We start from the raw sequence: 6,000 nt of genomic DNA, 5'->3' as shown, positions 1-6,000 counted from the left end.
CACACTGTGTAGGAGTGATTTTGCCCCATTCTTCTAGAAGGATTTGCTCCAGGAAACTCAGGATGTGTGGGTGATGTCTGTAGACTGCAAATGTCAAATTGTGCCAAAGATACTCAATGGAACTGAGACCAGGACTTTGACGGAGCCACTCAAGAACATTCACCTTTGTCTTCCTGAGTCATTCTAGTGTTGCCTTGGCCATCTGTGTGGGTTCATTGTTCTACTGAAAGATGAACTTTCTTCTAAGCTTCAAAGTTTTAGAAGACTGAAGCAGGTTCTCTTGTAGTATTCCCTTGTATTTAACGCCATCCATTCTTCTTTCTGTTTAAACAAGACGTAGAGTTCTTCCTAATGAAGAGCAGCCCCACAACATTATGCTGCCACCACCATGATTCGCTGTACAGATGGTATTTTTTAGTGATGGCAGTGTTAGGTTTAAGTGTGGTAGGGTGGAAAAAAATAAGTTATTACTCAAAAAGAACCATCTTAAAGCATGTCTTAAGTTGTATGAGAGTGACCCAGCTGCAATATGGAAAAAGGATTTGTGGTCAGATTTTAACCAAAAGAGACCAAGAGCTTTTTAGTCAAAGTACTACGGCAGTCATGTAAAGAAAACTATTTCAAATTATTATAGTTGATCTGATAATCTGATCAGATTTTTTTGTAGTCACTGCTGCATCTTTACAGTCTCTTGTCAGAGAATCCAAGGTCTGTCCCTGAAGCATTCAGCACTTATTACCATAGCTTGTACTGCATGAATTCCAAATTCTCCAAGACAATGTTCTTCCACAAGTATTAGATCAACATGTTACAGGAGGTGTTTGAAGCAGGGTAGAATCTGGAAAATTATTTAAATTGATGAAACTGTAACAAGCATTAATTTGAGTGAGAAGGGAATCTAAACATTATCAGTAATAAATGTGACGTGTATAGATGGAATTCATTTCCAACAGGAGTTAGCCAGTTTAGCTCAATTTCCCCTTGAGGTTTGATTAAAAAATAGAGTGAAACTTGACAAAGTGTGTCCCTCTGTCACCTTTTCCATGTAATTCTTGTCTTCATAGCCTTTTCTCTTCCCTGCTGCTGTCTCCACCTCTCATCCCTCTCATTATTCTTCCTCTTCTGCCCTCCCTCTTTTAATTGAAATGTCAGGAGTGGCAATGCAAGGGTCTCTGTAGATGTTTCTTTAGATAAAAGGAGCAGTGAGTTAGAATAGATCAAATAAACAAATTTACATGGCTGAAGTCCAGCTGGACATGAAGATGGTATGTGTGTTAATAAAGAAGGTCTATTTTTTCGTAAAGAGATTTGCAAATACCCTTGGTTTATAAGGTTAGGATGAGGTTAGCTACTTCTTCACAGATGTGGGATTCATATGTGTTAATCTGACATTTCACACATCTGCTTCTTTTTCACATTTCATCTGTTGTTCCCTCTCACTTCCTCTCCTGTGTCCCCTCTCTCTAATTCCCTCTCTGTCACACTCATTACTTCCGTAAAAGCAATGATAACATGCAACACCATTTTAAAGAATTAAATATGAATGTAGAACTCTTGTTTGATAACATAAAAACTAGGTGGATATGTTACATCCTTCTGTGAACACAGTTTAACTGACATTTTAAGATTGTGCTCAATTTTACCTATTTGCACTTTAATGTGTAACTTACCATTTCAACTGGAACATGCGTACATCAGCAGGCTGCTCATATGCCTCACACGACTATTTTTAAGCCTTACCCCATAACTGCTTTTTTGTTTGCTGCACCTGTTTTTCCATCTCAACCTCATGTGAATAGATGTTGTCTTCTGTGGCTGTGTGTGTGGAGGTTCTCTTGTGTGGAGCTTGAGCTCTTTGACTGCACGTTCTGTGTGAGGACCACTTGTCACTTGTTCTGGCTGTCAGCATAGAGCTTGTCTTTTCAAACCAAGCAGGTATTACTGTGATCCTAGTTCTAAGTTGTAGATCCAAGTTCTTACTTGTCTGCAAGTAGTTTCAGGTAATTTTACAATTTATAGAAGCACATCACAAATGTACTTTGTACACTCTTCAAACAAGTGGTAGAATAATGTTCTTATTCTGTTTCATCATATAAAATCTGTCTTACAGCGGCACTGGGCACATTAAATGGAAACTTATATCCTACCATTACCAAAAATAAACAGGAGCTAAATTTGCTAGACCAGGATATTAATAGGGAAAAATGTGCACAGCTCTAAACGTCTGAACATGCTTCCTTCGTTTACTTGAACATCACTGAAACATCATTAATTTTAAGGGCTAAGCAAATGGTATCATCAAAACCTGGCTTAACGGCATACAACACTTGTGTGGAACTCATGCTTAGGACCCTAGCTATGATCCTCTGCCTGCTGAGTTCACTTTGGAGTGATCTTCATCAGCAGTTACTTTAATACTTCTCAGATTAGGGAGTGAAAAAATGCTATTATAGTGTCTGCTTTCTGATTATGCCAAAGCCAGGTATGCAGCTGTCAATTGTCATGTGGATGGTTGATGTCCATGTTTATATGCACACACAACTACATACACAACAGTTTCCGTGTGAATGTTCACAAGAAAAGATATTAACCACAGGACAACTTCTCCTATTGGCTTTGTGGATCAGTTAGTTAAAAAGGGATAACAGACAATTTCAGTGGCGATTTGATCTTTTTCCATCAGCCCTATCCATCTTTTGGCTGTGTTTGTCAGCCGCTGACATTTCACAGCCAAATCTTCCCAGACTCTGCTAGCTGGTTTATTGAATTCTCCCTGGAAAAGAACATTGTTTTAACAATACATCAAATGTGACAAAATGGCAAGGTCTGTCATGTCGTAATATTTCTTGTTACTGACTTTTTCAGTAACAAGACGTGCAACTTTGGTATTCATTTCCTTCTGTTTGGGAGCTCAGTCTTCAGAACTGGTTCCAACATATGTCCTTGTTAGGAGGGCAGTGACGATTAACGGAGTTATGCAGTTCCAAACACATTCAGTCAAACACCCAGACACACAAGGTGATATAAATACAGTACATGTACCTACTGCCCCATTGTTGCTGTGTGTCCTGTTATGTTCTGATGCAGAATGTGGATTTTTTTTGTTTTGCTGATTTACTGTAATACTTATTGGATTGTGGAGTTAAAATATACAGTATATATGTATGGGTGTATATCTGTGTATATATGTATATACATATATATACAGTATATGTCTCTACATTTACATTTACTCATTTAGCAGAGGCTTTTCTCTAAAGTGACGTACATCTCATAGCAAATATAATTTGTACATTACATTAGTAGAAAGAGAGACCTAAATGCAGACCTGTGATTCTTAAGTGCAGTTAGTTTGCTTCTTTCATATGAACCGATGCTCATCACACAAGTAGCTGCATGAAGGTTTATCAGAAAAACCAACGACACTGTGGTATGTGTATACTATATATACGTATATGTGTGTGTGTGTGTGTATACATATATATCATATATATGTACATAATGCGCAGTACTTTATACAGTATGTTGAGTATTTATTTGCTCGACATTGGTCGCCATCTGGTGGCAGGAAAGTTTCCCTCAAACACAGCGCTGCGCTGAGCTGGTCGATCGTTTGATCTGTTATCATGATACTATAATTAGCCCATTTCCTCACCTCGGTTACAACACAAACTTTCACCCTTGTCAGTAGGATTTAGGCGCAAATGCGCTTCCAATTATAAAGGGGTTAGCTGCTTTTCTCGAGAAATACCGAGTCCTTGCACTCCGGGTTTGTCAGCCGGTGTCTCCGAAACAACAACATGCGAGAAGAAGCAAGGCGGCGCGGAGCGCCAACGCTCCTGATGTTCTGCCCTTTGGGGTCGGGGCTTCGACAGCTTCCTGCAAATCCTACAAGTAGATCGAGACGCCTTCCCTGGTTTAGAGTTACTGACATTTCCTTGATGAGCACTGATTGATTATGTCACGTGAGCCCCGAAGGCGACTGAATGAAGTCTTTTCTGCGCGGAGAACGGCCGCCGAGTGCTGCTCCTGCTGGAGGACAAGATCTTGTGTTCGCTGCACCCTACCCTACTCTACTGTATTTTACTGTACTATACTGCAGTGCACGGAACTGTACAGCAGAGCAAACACAACTAAAACATTATACGAAAAATGTTGAAAAAATTTAAATATTAGGGAATAAAATTTTAGGGCATTTACCATATATAATCATATTCTCTTTCAAGGATGTTCACGGGTTCATGAGAATATTAGGAAATCGTCGCAAATAAAACGCCATCATTTGGAAAATTCTCAGTAGAGGGGCTGCGCTTGGGAATGTTCATAAATTTCGTTATGATCTTATACATGAAACCTGAGCAGGTTGAACTACGTACATTATTTAATTAATTAATTAATTCTTCTGCTTTAAGTGTATTTTCAGAATGAGGTTTTATTTGCCAAGTGTGCTGAGGCACACAAGGGATTTGCTTTGGTACTTGTGCTTTCAGTATTACAGACAATAGACAAGCTGATACAAACACACAATCAATAAATAAATAGCATAGTAAAAGGAATATATACAAAAAGGGAAACAAGGGAAAGATTTCCGCGCATCATTTTTATATAACTATTGCGTGCTCTCAGATTTCTTGTTTATTTTGCCACAATGCCAGTGTCAAGAGCACTAAGATGGTTCTTCTCATTCTTCTCCTCTGCCTCTCTCAATGGGTGTCCCACAGGGCTCGGTACTGGGTCCTCCTCTCTTCTCAATCTATAGCTCCTCCCTCGGCCCGGTCATAGTCTCCCATGGGTTCAAATACCACTGCTATGCTGATGATACCCAGCTCTTCCTCTCCTTTCCACCTGGAGAATCAGACATTTCCGCACGCATTGCTGCCTGCCTGTCAGACATCTCTGCATGGATGTCTGATCACCATCACCAACTCAACCTCTCTAAAATGAGATTCTTCACCTCCCAGCTGGCCTGTCATCCTGTCATGATCTTTTGATCAAACTGGACAACTCACTCATTTTGCCTGCCTCCTCGGCTAAGAGTCTGGGAGTGACGATTGACTCGAGTCTATCTTTATCTCAGCACATCGAAGCTACAACTTGGACCTGCAAAAACATCCTGCATAATATTCGCAGGATCCATCCTTACCTCACAATTGACTCTGCCCAACTGCTTGTCCAGGACATGGTGACATCCCATCTGAACTACAACTCTCTCCTGTGTGGCCTTCCTGCCACTGCTATCAAACCTCTGTAGTTGACAGAGAATGCTGCTACATGAGTTGTGTTTGATTTGCCAAAGCGTTCCCATGTATCTCCTCTACTCATTTCTCTGCACTGGCTTCCTAAAGCTGCCCAGATCAAATTCAAGACCCTGGTAATTGTTTACAAATGCATCAATAGAACTGCTCCCAGCTATTTATAGGACTGGATCAACCGCTACACCTCAACCAGACTGCTTCACTCGTCTACTTCTGCTCGCTTGGTGATCCCGCACATGAAAAGTAAAGCACGGAGGTTCTTGATTATGGCTCCATTGTGGTGGAATGACCTCCCCCTCTCACTCAGAACTGCAGAAACTCTCTCTACATTCTAGAAGGGTCTGAAAACTTACCTTTTCTGGACTCACTTCACCCATGATCTCTCCAGCTATGTATTGTGTAAATGTTCAAGCACCATAACTTTGTGATCATTCCCAGGTAAACCTTTACACAGCCGCTACTCCTCTATTGTATGTAAATGTTTGTGTACCTTATAAAAAAATATTTGTAGGAAGGTGATCAGGATTCATCTATCCTGCGTTTTATGCACGTACACGAGCGATGAACATCGGTGCTTAAGTTAAGTGGAAACAAACTAGGTTTACTTAAGAATCACACGTCTGCATCTATGTCTCTCTTGTGCACAAATTGTATTTTCTCTGAGATGTACGTCGCTTTGGAGAAAAGCGTCTGCTAAATGAATACATGTAAATGTAAGAAAAAGTGTTAAGTCTACTGGTTGAAT

Source organism: Scleropages formosus, chromosome 13 (genome assembly GCF_900964775.1).
Source record: "Scleropages formosus chromosome 13, fSclFor1.1, whole genome shotgun sequence".
Lineage (NCBI taxonomy): Eukaryota > Metazoa > Chordata > Actinopteri > Osteoglossiformes > Osteoglossidae > Scleropages > Scleropages formosus.
The sequence above is the reverse complement of the archived record's forward strand: the minus strand, read 5'-3'. Positions refer to the sequence as shown.